Here is a 15,768-nt window from a genome sequence, read left to right on the forward strand (position 1 = left end):
ATATCCCTTGACATGTATATCATTTTTTTAGAAGGCAACCCAAAGTATTGATCTAGGCCCATTTTGGTATATTTCATGTCACCATTTCACCGCCAAATGCGATCAAATAAAAAAATCGTTCACTTTTTCACAAATTGTTTCACAAACTTTAGGTTTCTCACTGAAATTATTTACAAACAGTTTGTGCAATTATGGCACACATGGTTGTAAATTTTTCTCTGGGATCCCCTTTGTTCAGAAATAGCAGACATATATGGCTTTGGCGTTGCTTTTTGGTAATTGGAAGGCCGCTAAATGCCACTGCGCACCACATGAGTATTATGCCCAGCAATGAAGGGGTTAATTAGGGAGCTTGTAGGGAGCTTCTAGGGTTAATTTTAGCTTTAGAGTTGTGTAGTAGACAACCCAAAGTATTGATCTAGGCACATTTTGGTATATTTCATGCCATCATTTCAACGCCAAATACGATCAAATTAAAAAAATTGTTCACTTTTTCACAAACTTTTTCACAAATTTTAGGATTCTCCCTGAAATTATTTACAAACAGCTTGTGCAATTATGGCACAAATGGTTGTAAATGCTTCTCTGGGGTCCCCTTTGTTCAGAAATAGCAGACATATATGTTTTGGCATTGCTTTTTGGTATTTAGAAGGCTGCTAAATGCCGCTGCGCATCACACGTGTATTATGTCTAGTAGTAAAGGGTTATTTAGAGACAAGGGGTTGGGGGGAGTAGATTTATGGAAATATTGCCAGGTTTTACCCGAATCAACGTTTTACATATAATATTCAGATACTGGAATTATTAATTCTGCAAAGAAGCAAAACCTGGAGTGGATTACTCACTAAGAAACCTAACAACAACTAGACAAACTAGTTGTAACTGAGAGTACAACAAAGTTATAAAGAGAGAGTAAATCCACTAGTGTCTAATAACACTGTCACATCTACTGATATCATAAGGTTTTCCAAAAAAATAGTATTGAAAAATTAGTTCCCATTCATTCATACATTATAGTTTATTAGGCTAAGGAACTCACACTCATACAAGTAGCAAAAGCTGTGAATTAAAACCACTTGAACTCTGTGATTAGCATAATAGCCTTAAAGTTAATATGTCACTATTAGATATCCTCAATCCAGATAGATTAAAGTTAACTAAGCCCTTACAATCCGAGGGCTGTTTTACTTTTACATATGCAATAAAGGATATGAGGATATTGTATTAACTATTTAGTACATAATCTGTCACAAGAGTAAGCAAAGTTAAAAACGGACGATAGGAGAGACAAAGCTGCCCCTATCGGACCCCTGACGCGCGTTTCACGAACGCTTCCTCAGAGGGGACAGCTTTGTCTCTCCTATCGTCCGTTTTTAACTTTGCTTACTCTTGTGACAGATTATGTACTAAATAGTTAATACTATATCCTCATATCCTTTATTGCATATGTAAAAGTAAAACAGCCCTCGGATTGTAAGGGTTTAGTTAACTTTAATCTATCTGGATTGAGGATATCTAATAGTGACATATTAACTTTAAGGCTATTATGCTAATCACAGAGTTCAAGTGGTTTTAATTCACAGCTTTTGCTACTTGTATGAGTGTGAGTTCCTTAGCCTAATAAACTATAATGTATGAATGAATGGGAACTAATTTTTCAATACTATTTTTTTGGAAAACCTTATGATATCAGTAGATGTGACAGTGTTATTAGACACTAGTGGATTTACTCTCTCTTTATAACTTTGTTGTACTCTCAGTTACAACTAGTTTGTCTAGTTGTTGCTAGTAGTAAAGGGGTTAATTAGGTAGCTTGTAGGGAGCTTGCAGGGTTAATTTTAGCTTTAGTGTAGAGCCTCCCACCTGACACATCACACCCCCTGATCCCTCCCAAACAGCTCTCTTCCCTCCCTCACCTCACAATTGTCCCAGCCATCTTAAGTACTTAAAGGGACAGTATACTGTAAAATAGTTTTTCCCTTAATGTGTTTACAATTGCTTTTTTTACCAACTGCAGAGTAAAAAATGTATGAAAATTAGCTTTTTAAGGTTTATTTCTGTATATTAAAGCTCTGATTTTGTGTTTTGAAGCCATAGCCTAATAAAATAGGTTGAGCTTGTAGGTATAATCAAATCTCATTACTGTATCACATTGTGCACATATACCTGCTTCTTTATCTTATATCTGTCCTTAAAACAATCACCAATACTTTGAGAGAACAATGGAAAATCAACATTTTATTACCTTATTCTGCTTTATCACACTGGGAGTGTAATTTATTCTGCTGGCTGTGTTTACAAAGCTTATCTATAGCTGGTACGCGCAGCCACAAACTTTCAGAATAGGTGGGGATACCACATGCTAAATTAACAATTTCAAATGCCAATATAAGGGTAAAGGAGCTACTTGTAAACAATTTAATACACTCCAGCAGGTAAAGTGGATCATTGGGAACAAATTAAAGGGGAGAAATTTTTTGAGTAAACTGTCCCTTTAAAAAACATAATTCTGCTGTGTAGGATCCCCTCATAGCCCCCAACCTCCCTGATCCCCCCAAACAGCTCTCTAACCCTCCCCCTCTTTCTTATTAGGCGCCATCTTGGGTACTGGCTGCTGGCTGCCAGTACTCAGTTTGCCATAAACATACTATTTATTTATATAAATAAAATAAATTCTGTAGTGTAGCTGCCCCCCCTCAATATCCAAACCCCCCACCCCCTCCCAGATCTCTTAGGCAAAAATTTCCACCCTCCCCTGTCCTTTCCCCCACCGTATAAAATATTTTTTTTGTTCCATAGTGTAGTTTACCACCCGCTCCCGCCCCCGCCCCCGCCCCCGTGCATGTGCACGCATCCGTGCATCCCCCTGGCGGTCCCGGTAAAAATCCCGCCCCCTCTGATTTGCAGCCTACCATCGATGGCCTCCCACATTGGCTCCCACCCACCAACGATTGCGGCCATCGATGGCCAATGCAGAGAGGGCCAAAGAGTGTCTCTCTCTGCATCGGGTGGCTAAGAAATGTAATTGCAGGATGTCTCAATATCGAGGCATCACTGCAATAACATGAAAGAGGCTGGAAGTGATCAGGATCGCTTCCAACGCTTTCAAAGACCAATGACGTACAGGGTACGTCCTTGGTCGTTAACTACATTGTTTTGTAGGACGTACCCTGTATGTCGTTGGTACTTAAGGGGTTAATTAGCCTTTTTTAGGATATGCACAGATCTCAACATGTTTTATGGCACTTTATATAGCAAAAAGAAATAATTATCAGGTATTTAAATAAACAAACATATATTCCTTTTTAATCTTTTCTCAAATAGCTAAATCAAAGATACATACATATATATATATATATATATATATATATATATACACACAATAATATTAACACCTAAACTACGTAGCATGCTTACTGCTATTGCAAATAATGCTTTTCCTATCATGATTGTTGATGTAAAACTGATTATCAATCTTAAAAAAAGCAAATGAGTACAGTGAATTTGGTTTATTGTGTTTTACGCATACAGTGTTAAAACCTAAACTGAAAATATCAGTCACAATTGTTTTAGCTTCATTTTCCAAAGGAACCACATGCAGCATCTCTTGTGCATTCCTGCTTGTAAATTACATGTGTGCTGTGGGCAGGGTTATAAGAACATGTACTGGTATAAATGGTTGTATACCCTGCTGACTCAGATAATGATATATAATTAACCTCCTTCACCTCAGTTTCCTTTTAACATGGTCACTATTGTAAAGCTACAGCCACTGTGTGCCAATTGGAGCAAATAGAAGAATTGGGGCACAGAAACACCCTGCTGTCTGGTGCAGGGATATACCTTCCATATCTAGTTCTCTCTAACAGGCCCTTTATATACTTTCTGTGTAAATAAACATGTTAGCACTGCAGGCAGGTGCCAATTATCTTACACAGAGAGGACAGTATATAAAGGACCTGTTAGAGTGAACTTCCTATGGCATCTATATCCCTGCACCAGACAGCAGCATGTTCCTGTGCCCTACTTCCTCTATTAGCTCCAAAAGGTATCCCTGCACACAGTGGCTGGCTCATATCCTTCTGCTTTGTGTGAACAGAAAGACAAGCATGCAACATACCCTGCTATTACTTTGCAGCTTGTCTTAAGACCGCTGCTCCTCAACTGGTCCGCTGCTTCTGAGGCTGCAGTCTGCAATCCCCCCGATCCTATACGATCGGGTTGATTGACACCCCTGCTAGCGGCCGATTGGCCGTGAATCTGCAGGGGGCAGCATTGCACAGCGTATGCTGTCGGCATTCAGCGATGTCTGTCAGACATGATACGCTACAGCGTATCATGTTGGACAGACATTGATAAATCGGCCCCTAAGAGCAATATGGCTGTTAATAGATTAAGGAGTGAATTTGTTAAGCTGGATTCCCAACTTTTGAGGCTTTTTGCGGAAGAGGCCCGCTTATGCAGAAACTGCTTCTTTTGCCTCTCCGTCACCTCAGAAGTGGCGAGATCAGTAACCACACTTGTTCTATGAGATTGACATGCCCTGCTTTTGCGCAATTGGTTGCAGCGTTGCACAAGAAAGCTCTTGTTTAATGTTAAATTTTGCCAAGTGATGCAGCATCAGAAGAGGTGATTGAAGGAGGACACGTTCTCTACTTCTAAACCTGTTCGCTTGCAATCATAATACATTTTGGCCTTAAATTATGCTTGGAAGATCAGATTCCAGCAGATTTTTTTAAAATCCCAAAAAAGAATAGGGTGCGCTAATGAAAGCTGCTATTGGAGGTGTAAATATATATAATGTGCGTTGTTTAGTTCAATTGAACAGAAGAAACCCTAAAAATAAAATTATAATTCAATTTAATCTCAAACAAAACACATAAAAGGCAAATGCATAAAACGTATGTTAAACATAAAAAGCAAATATATAAAACCACCAGTGTTATGGAATATTAAATACTCAAATGCTAAATGTTGCAAATTTGAGTTGTTGTAGAAAAAAATGATATGTCCATCAAGAGTAAGTTTATGTCCATAAAAAAATATAGGATTGCAAGTAGTAAAATATCGATAAAAACAAAGTTGTTTTAATTCATTGAGAAGGAGATTTGCATATTCTGTGAGTTTGAGGTGGAATGAAAAAAGGAACAATCGACTTCTAACTTGACTACTGTGTGCTTATATCAAAAAAGCAAAGTTAACTCACCCAGAATTCAAAACTATTTAAGGATTAGATTATCTGTGTACTCTATGGCTCTCTTAAGGACTTCACATCTTGACCAGCCTGTGCTGTATATTTACCTTTAGTGCGGTTGTTACAGCCGTAGTGTAATAATGTAATTACTGTTTCGTCGGCGTGTGGAAGGTCATGTGACAGTTCTTTTTTTTAACTCTAAGAAAAATGCACAAAAATACCCGGAAGGGTAAGATGGTTGCAATAAATGAGACAACCAATTTTGAGCATTTGAATCCAGTTTAGGGATAACAAACCCTAAACTGGATTGTAAGTTCAGCTTTGTTTTCAGATATTTCACATATGATAAATAGATGTTGGTAGTGAGAATTCTCTACCAGTAAAATAGCAAATTTTAAAGTGAATGCAAGTTGCTGTACTTAGCATATTGATAACGAATCTGGCTTCCTGCAATCGTTGTGTGGTCTCACGAGCTGGAAGCCTTGGGGTGCTCACAACGATTGGAAAAAGCCAGTTTCGTCAAAGCAGAGCTGAGTATAGAGGAGCTGTGGGTGGAAGATCGCCGGTCCGTGTTTGCTAAAGAAAAAGGTATTTAAAAAAACAAAACGCTTCAATGTAAATTTGAATGAATGAAATCGTCCCTGTTTTTAATAGTATTTTTAAAAAACGGGCACTTATTTATTTAAATTTAGATTCAGATATAATCGATAGTCGATGTTCAGTTTATTGTAATGGAGAGGAGAAGCCTAGTCTTAACGAAAAGGAAAGATCAAAACCGAAATGTGCATATTTAAATTTTAAAGCATTTTCGCAACATATTTCCTTTAGTAAAAATACTTCTAGTAAAAGTTATTGCTGTCTTTCAGCAGCATATGCACATATGCTGTGTGGGCCTATGCACCAGTATTCAAGCTCAGAGAGCTTGTTGTAAAGTGTATTGTGCCTGTGGAGACATATGTGCCATATGAGCCACTCTCTGACAAGGTGTGCTGGATAAATACTGATGCACAGGCCCTCTCAGGATATGTGTGTATGCCACTGAAAACCCTAAATGCATACATTTGCTCGTTGAGATATTGAACTTGAAATCCTAATCATTTGCCCAATCTTTCATGTTTTTTTTTACATTTCACTTCTGATTCATTCTCCCATGAAACCTAAACAAAAGTTTTTTTGGGGGGGTTTTGGTCTGCAAACAGGCACCCATCCCCCTGCAGCCCTCTGTAGATATCACTGATACATAATAAACTGGCCCCAGGACTAACAACTAAGGAACACTGCTAGTAACAACCCCCTTCACTGAATGCACTCCATTTATTAAAGGGACACTGAACCCCAAAAAAATATTTTGTGATTCAGATAGAGCATGCAATTTTAAGCAACTTCCTAATTTACTCCTATTATCAAATGTTCTTCATTCTCTTGGTGTCTTTATTTGAAAAGCAAGAATGTAAGTTTAGATGCCGGCGTATTTTTGGTGAACAACATGGGTTGTTCTTGCTAATTGGTGGATAAATTCACCCGCCAATAAACATGTGCTGTCCAGGGTACTGAACCAAAAATTGTCTGGCTCCTTAGCTTAGATGCCTTCTTTTTCAAATAAAGATAGCAAGAGAACGAAGAAAAATTGATATTAGGAGTAAATTAGAAAGTTGCTTAAAATTGCATGCTCTATCTGAATCACAAAATATTTTTTTTTGGGTTCAGTGTCCCTTTAATAAATTTGCGTTAAGGTCCCTTTAAGACACTCTGTTGTCTTTTTCTAACTTTGTGGAGCGGGCTGTTCTCTCACCACAATGAGAGTACCAAGTCTATTTTCCACCTCACTGGCCTGAAATACTGTTATTCTGTAAAAGAACAATTAAAGGGACAGTCAATACCAAAATTGTTATTGTTTAAAAAGATAGATAACATCTTTACTACCCATTCCCCAGCTTTGCACAACTAACATTGCTATATTAATATACTTTATAACATTTAAACCTCTACATTTCTGACTGTTTCTAAGCCCCTACAAACAGTCTTTTATCACATGCTTTTTATTTGCTTTTAACAACAAGAGACTGCTAGTGCATGTCGTCCATATAGATAGGCCGCCTCTTATCTCAATACATTTGAAAGATTTTCACAGCTAGAGGGTGTTGGTTCATGTGTGCTATATAGATAACATTGTGCTCATGTCCGTGGACTTACCTATGAGAAGGCACTGATTGGCTTAAAAGCAAGTATGTCAAAAGCACTGAGATAAGGGGGCAGTGTGCAGAGGCTTAGATACAATGTAATCACAGAGGTAAAAAGTGTATTAATATAGCAGTGTTAAGTATGCAAAACTGGGGAATGGGTAATAAAGGGATTATCTATCTTTTTAAATAATAACAATTCTAGAGTAGACTGTCCCTTTAACTAAGCAAGAGTTCAGAAATCAATATTTGGTAGAATAACCCTGATATTCAATCACAGCTTTCATGTGTCTTGGCATGCTCTCCACCAGACTTTTACATTGCTGTTGGGTGACTTTATGCCAGTCCTGGCACAAAAATTCAACCAGCTTGGCTTTGTTTGATGGCTTGTGACCATCCATCTTCCTATTGATCACATTCCAGAGGTTTTCAATGGGGTTTAGGTCTGGAGATTGGGCTGGTCATGACAAGGTCCTGATCTGGTGGTCTTCAATCCACACCATAATTAACCTGGCTGTGTGGCATGGAACATTATCCTGTTGGAAAAAACAATCCTCTGAGTTGGGGAACATTTTCAGAGCAGAAAGAAGCGAGTTTTCTTCCAGGATAATCTTGTACATGGCTTGATTCATGCGTCCTTCACTTTTCCTCATTAAATACGATTTTGTTTAAGTGATCACCTAATCATTACCTCATTAAGTAGAATGAGGTCTGTCTGTGTTGGAATTCAACAGACACAGACACAGAAACTGGAGTTGCTACCATACATATAGAGATGCTGATTTTGAGTGGTCTAATTTTTTTCTAGACCTATATATATATATATATATATATATATATATATACACACACACACACACACACATAAATTATAGCCCTTTCCAGTCAAATACCTTGCCATATACCATGTTCCTTTTAACCTTTATAAAAAAATGTATTAATGTTTATATGATTTTTTTTTTATCAGAAAGTGTATTTATGTGTTTAACAGTTTATTTTAATATGTTTTTGAGGTGTTTCTTGAACTATTTTTTAACCCTTACACGTTAAGCTAGGAGTTTATTCACGCAAGTACTTTGAGCACAATTTCTGTTTGCGCCCAAGGGCAACTGTTTACTTTCAACTTGTAATATGCGCGCTAGCTAGTTAGAGGGTCACTTGTAAATTTAGCCCATTATCAGCTAGCAGAAAAGAAGCCCAAATTTGTTTTAAAAGTAACTGTAATTTTCTCATCAGTCACAATCCATTTTCTCAATATTTAACAGGTTTTCGGTACTATTTTTCACATACTGAAGATAATACTTAAAGGTCCTTGATAAAGTACAAAACTGCCCTTTTTATTACATATTTTCCAGTATTCCACAACCTTGTGAAATAATTATTTTATGTTGTGCATGTGCAATACGCTTTGAAATAGCCAAAGATGTATTTTAGATATATATAAGAACCATAAAATGATCGTATAGAAATTTAACAAATTTAGGCAAGTATCCCCACTAGCTTTTCCGCAGAAGTACTCTGTATACATTGTTAATTGACCTCTGGTTAATTGTGCTTAGCACAAAGTTCTCATGTGAGCTTGCATTAATTAGCAAATTGGCCCCTTTACGGGTGCATTAATTAGCAAATTGGCCCCTTTCCGGGTGCACGTTAAAATAGTGCTCCACTTGTAATCTGGCCCATAATGTTTGTGCAACATAAGCAGAATGCATCTAAATGGCTATAAGGATTCTGTTTTTTAAATTGTTTATTTGTAAATTATTATGCAAAATAAATTTTAAACAAAACATGTATAGTAATAATTTTAAAAAATTGCAGGCAACCAGCTGTGTTAAAAATCTCTGTGCACGTTTGTCCATGCTTTGCCGCACAATCACAATGTATTTTTCTGCTGCTATACTACAACAAAAAAAGATAAATTATAAAATACTTTCATTTCACTTTTTTCATTTTTACTATGAAGGAAAGATATATTCATGTTCCTTTTAATATCATATTGAATCATAAATTCAGAATTTATATAACTATAAAACATCATTTGTAACTAGAAAGAAAAATAAGTCAAAATATCATATTTGAACTGTCAAAAAAAAACATACTGTTGATTTAATAAACAAGTATAATGAAGTATGCAATGATTACAAAGCAACAGTTCTGTGAAATTACTAGCGATAGTTACACTATTGTTGTAAACATATATACAAAAACAAAATAGATGTTTTCTCTGTGTAAGAAAAGATGAATGATCTAAGTGCCTCATCTAGTGGTTAGAAATGGAATTACTGTTATAAACAAAATAATCTGCCAATGTAAATTTAAAAAATGCATCAGTATACTTATTCTTCTTTACAATTATACAAATCTTCTTTACATCTAGAACCCTACATAGCGAGATACACAGCAAAAATGTTCTTTTCCAAAATTGTTTTAGACATCTTAAAGGGACAGTCAACACCAGAATTTTTGTTGTTTTAAAAGATAGATAAACACTTAATTACCCATTCCCCAGTTTTGCATAACCAACACAGTTATAATAATACACGTTTTACCTCTGTGATTACCTTGTATATAAGCCTCTGCAAACTGCCCCCTTATTTCAGTTCTTTTGACAGACTTGCAGTTTAGCCAATCTTTTCTCATTCCTCTGTAAATTCACGCGTATGAGCTCAATGTTATCTATATGAAACACATGAACTAACACCCTCTAGTGGTGAAAAACTATCAAAATGCATTTAGATTAGAAGCATCCTTCAAGGTCTAAGAAATTAGCATTTAAACCTCCTAGGTTTTGCTTTCAACTAAGAATGCCAAGAGAACAAAGCAAAATTGGTGATAAAAGTAAATTGGAAAGTTGTTTAAAATTACATGCCCTATTTGAATCATGAAAGTTGTTTTTTTAATTGACTTTCCCTTTAAAGTACTGATGAGCCGTCTAAGCTAATCTTTTCCAGAGCAGAGAGCTTTTGATACCCAGAGAATGAAGCACATTAGATAATATAACTAAATTAGGAAGTTGTTTAAAATCTAATGCTCTGTCTGAGTCATGAGAGAAAAAAATTGGGTTTCATGTCCCTTTAAAGGGATATTAAACACAAAAAAATATTTTGTGATTCAGACAGAGCATACCATTTTTAAAAAGTTTCCAATGTACATCTGTTATCAAATTTACTTTGTTCCCTTGATATTCTTTAATGAAGAGATACCTATGTAGGCATCTGGAGCACTAAATGGCATCAAATAGTGCTGCCATCAAGTGCTCTTGCAAATGGTTAACATTCTTACAAAACTGCTGCCATATAGTGCAAAACTCAAGAAATGAGTTGGCTCTTAAAGGGACAGTAAACTTATAAAATAATGTTATATAATGGTGCACATAGTGCAGCATTATATAACATTATCTTAGCGGCAGGTGGCAAAAATTAAAGCATTGCAAGATATTTAATATTAAACCTGGATTTAGCAGCTCTCCGCTCCAGGATCTTCTAAACAGGTCTTGAATTTTAAAATCACTTTGCAGAAGCGCTGTCTAATCACAGCATGCCCGATCGAGCCATTGAAATGAATGTAGCTCGCTCCCGCTACCAAGCCACCTGCCGCTAAGATAATGTTATATAATGCTGCACTATGTGCAGCATTATATAACATTATTTTATAAGTTTACTGTCCCTTTAAGCATACATCCCTGCTTTTCAACATAAGATAGCAAGAGAACAAAGGAAATTAATAATAGAAGTAAATTAGAAAGTTTTTTTCTGTGGATATCTCTATGAGGGTGTGTGCATATGTCTGTGTATTTTCTGTGGATGTCTCTGTGAGGGTGTGTGTGTGTATGTCTGTGCATTTTTTTGTTGGTGTCTCTGTTAGGGTGTGTGTGTATGTCTTTGTGTGTTTTCTGTGGGTGTCTCTCTGTGGGTATGTATGTCTTTGTGTGAGGATGTCTCTGTGGGTGTTTTCTTGGGTGTATGTGCAAGGTTGTTTTTTGAGTTTGTGTGTGTGTGTCCATGGTCTGTTCCTTTTTAGGACATTCTGAGCTTACTACTGATTATTCACATCTTTCTACAGACTTTGAGACTAATGAGACCTTTCCAGAAGTCACCAATCCACCACTTAACCTTTAAATTATTGTTTAGGCAGTTTAGGGCCCTTCCTTTCAGCCACTGCATGCTGTTGTCATCATATAGTTGGCATCTTTCTTGACAAAAAGATAATCAGAACTCCATATTTTGTCTCCTTTTTTTGACAAAACTGCAGTCTTCATCATTACTTGCCAGGTCAATGTAAACAAGTGCTGAGTGTCTGTGTGGGTGTCTGTTTCTTAATTATTATTTTTTGTGTTTCTTTGCGTGTCTGCTAGATTGTCTATATGTGAATCATTATGTGTAAGTGTGTGTTTCAGTGTATGAGTGTGTCTGTGTTTTTGTGTTTGTGTGTTACTATACCACCGTTATAACATTTCCAAGTTCGACTACACTTAAGAATAAAGTGCATATACGTTTTAGTCACTTGGTCAAAAATACCTAGGAGTAAGCACTGATTGAAAATGCAAGTCTGTCAAAAGAACTGAAATAAGGGGGCAGTCAGCAGAGACTGATACAAGGTAATCACAGAGGTAAAAAGTCTATTAATATAACTGTGTCGGTTATGCAAAACTGGGGAATGGGTATTAAAGGGATTATCTATCTTTTTAAACAATACAAATTCTGGTGTAGACTGTCCCTTTAAAGAACCATAAACCCCTTCCCCAAAAAACTTTAATTTTTCATATAGAGTGTAAAATGTACTTCTATTATTACTTTGTTCTCTTGGTGTCTTTTGTTGAAAAGCAGGAAGAAAGGTGTACAGGAGAGCACATGACAGTTTTATAACTATGCTTTTCATTTGCAAGAACAGCAGTGTTTCCTGTCATGTGATGTGCTGCTACAGAAATGTGCACACTACATATCTAGATATCTCTTAACTAAAGAATACCATGATAATTTAATACATTTTATAATAAAGTAAATTGAAAACTTTTTTTAAAATTCTATAGTCTTTCTGAATCATGAAATAAAACTTTTGTCTTACATGTCCCTTTAATCAATGCCCTTCCACCCCAAAAAAGATGTCATCCTTTTTAACCCCTTAAAGGGACATGAAACCCAAAAAAAAATTATTTCATGATTCAGATAGAACATACAATTTTAAACAACTTTCCAATTTACTTCTATTATTTAATTTGCTTCCTTCTGTTGTTATCCTTTGCTGAAAGGTTTATCTATGCAAGCGCAGGAGCAGCAGAGAACCTAGGTTCTAGCTGTTGATTGGTGGCTGCATATATATATATCGATTGTGATTGGTTCCCCATGAGTTTTAGAAATCATTAGTGCATTGCTGCTCCTTCAACAAATGATACCAAGAGAATGAAAACAATTAGTTAATAGAAGTAAATTAGAAAGTTGTTTAAAATTGTATTCTCTATCTGAATCATGAAAGAAAAAATTTGGGTTTCATGTCCCTTTAAGGACCGGGCATTTCAGACAAAAACTTCCCCAAAAGACCAGAGCATTTTTAGCATTTTTGCCATAACTACATTTAGAAATAGAGCCTTTTTTTATATTTACCTATCAAAACTATATATATTTTTTAGGAGACAATCCAACGTATTGATCTAGGCCCATTTTGGTATATTTTGATGCCACCGCCAAATGCGATCAAATAAAAAAAATTGTTCACTTTTTCACAATTTTACAAACAGCTTGTGCAATTATGGCAAAAATGGTTGTAAATGCTTCCCTGGGATCCCCTTTGTTCAGAAATAGCTGACATATATGGCTTTGGCATTGCTTTTTGGTAATAAGAAGGCCGCTAAATGACGCTGCGCACCATACTTTATTATGCCTAGGGTGACTATATTGCCACTTTAAAAAGGGACACATATGAAAAATACATATGTCAGGGCTGTTTTCAGGACTGTTTAAAAATAGGCTTACCATAATTTTTAGAGGTAAAACCGGGACCACCTGGCGCGGTGCCAGTGGGGATGTGGTCAAGGGCGTGGTCAATGTGTGTGTGTTTTCAAGGGGCGTGGTCAGGGGGCGTGGTGATTGCCGGCCGGAACTCATTTTCCAGTTAGAGATAAATACATTGCAACTTGTTAAACATGCCTTTGATATGTTCCAAGAAATAAACACAATGCATGTGCAAATGGAAAAACCTTTACAGATACACAGGTCAAACAAACCAATCCCTTCAAAACATCAAAATAAGAACAGGGAGGTAAACTAAAATAATGTGACTTAACAGGCTGCAGTGCAAATTCCCACAATGATAATTATTTACTTTATGAGTAAAGTGGACCTTTATTTCACATGTAGGTACGTTAGAGTGTAGAACTTCAAAACTTTGAGCAACACTGCACAAGTACTGAACTAGAGTGATAGCTGTCGTCTGTATTTTATTTACCACCCCCACCTCTCTTACTAAAAGTAGTAAAGCATTTAAAGATGCACGGGTACAATTAAAGGAGCTACGCAATCAACACAATAGGGGGTAGTTTGTTGTACCATAGGGAAAATGGGTAGTTAAGCGTGGCGAAAGCAAACTACTCTGACAGCTGCACGGTCAAGACGGATGGGCAAGCATAGATACCACAGTTACATTGCTAGTAAAATTTGTAACCTCAGCAAGGTATCCTTACCAGCAAGTCTTGCAGCACAGCCACATCAGAGGCAGACAAGAGACAGCATGGACCCACACAGCCCAATGAAATGACGTCAGTCACGTCACTGGCACAGACTGACACAGATTGCGCATAGTTAGAATGGAAAAAAAAGGCTTTTGCATTGCCTGTATTTTACTCATTCCGGCACCTGCTGGGTGGCAACACTACGACTCGGACAGAATGAACAATCGGGTGGGACACTGGGACAGCGCCTCTAAGGAGGGACAATCCCAGTCAAACTGGGACTTCTGGTAAGCCTATTTAAAGATATGCTTTGTATAAGAACCCTGACATATGTATTTTTCATATGTGTCCCTTTTTAAAGCGGTAATATGGTCACCCTAATTATGCTCAGCAGTGAAGGGGTTAATTAGGTAGCTTATAGGGTTTATTTTAGCTTTAGTTAGAGATCAGCCTCCCACCTGACACATCCCACCCCCTGATCCCTCCCTGACCCCTCTCAAACAGCTCTCTTTCCTCCCCCACACTCCAATGGTCACCCCCATCTTAAGTACTGGCAGAAAATCTGCCAGTACTAAAATAAAAGGCTGCTTTTTTTCCCTTTTCTTATATATATATATATATATATATATATATATATATATATATATATATATTTTGGTTTTCTGTGGTGTATTATCCCCCCTACCCCCCATCCTCCCTGATCCCCCCCCCCCAAACAGCTCTCTAAGTCTCCCCACTCTACCTAATTGCCGCCATCTTAGGTACTAGCAGCTATCTGCCAGTACCCAGTTTGCAACAACTTAGTCATTAAAAAAAAAAAAAATAACCCTTTTTTTCTGTAGTGTAGCTACCCTTGCCCCTCCCAGATCCCTTTCCCTCAATGGAACCCACATAGGATCCCCCTCAATGCCCTTCCTCCCTCCTTCCCCCTTACTTCCCAGTGTAACTTTTTTTTTCCCTAAAGTGTTGCGTGGCGTAGCTGTCCAAACCACACCCGCCCTACTTCCACCTCCTCCAGTTATGGGCCGCCTAACCGCCTTCCTGATTACACTCCCACCCACCAACGATCGTCAACACTGCTGTGCGATACAGAGAGGGCCACAGAGTTGGTATCTTTTTTTGAAAAAGCAGGAATGTAAGCTTACAATCCGGCCCATTTTTGGTTCATCACCTAGGTACAGCTTGCTGATTGGTGGCTAAATGTGCCCACCAATCAGCAAGCGCTATCCAGAGTCCTGAACTAAAAATGGGCCGGCTTGTAAGCTTTACATTCCTGCTTTTCAAATAAAGATATCTAGAGAACAAGTAAAAAATTGATAATTTAAGTACATTAAAAAGTTGCTTAAAATTGCATGCTGCATCGGAATCATGAAAGAAAAAATGTGGGTTCAGTATCCCTTTAAGAAAGCAAAATGTTTAGTTTTCAGAATTTTTGTGTCTATTGGTTGTTACATTAAAGTTGATTTTTTTTTTAAAAAGCGAACTAAAAAAAAAACCTTTGAGAGCGTTGGGCCAGTGTGATAACGTCTGTTCTATGATAGGTAGTGATGTCGCGAACCTAAAAATTTGGGTTCGCGAACCGTGCAAACCCCCATTGACTTCAATGGGCAGGCGAATTTTAAAACCCACAGGGACTCTTTCTGGCCATAATAGTGATGGGAAAGTTGTTTCAAGGGGACTAACACCTGGACTGTGGCGTGCCGGAGGGGGATCCATGGCAAAACTCCCAT

This window comes from Bombina bombina, chromosome 4 (assembly GCF_027579735.1).
Source record: "Bombina bombina isolate aBomBom1 chromosome 4, aBomBom1.pri, whole genome shotgun sequence".
Taxonomy (NCBI): Eukaryota; Metazoa; Chordata; class Amphibia; order Anura; family Bombinatoridae; genus Bombina; species Bombina bombina.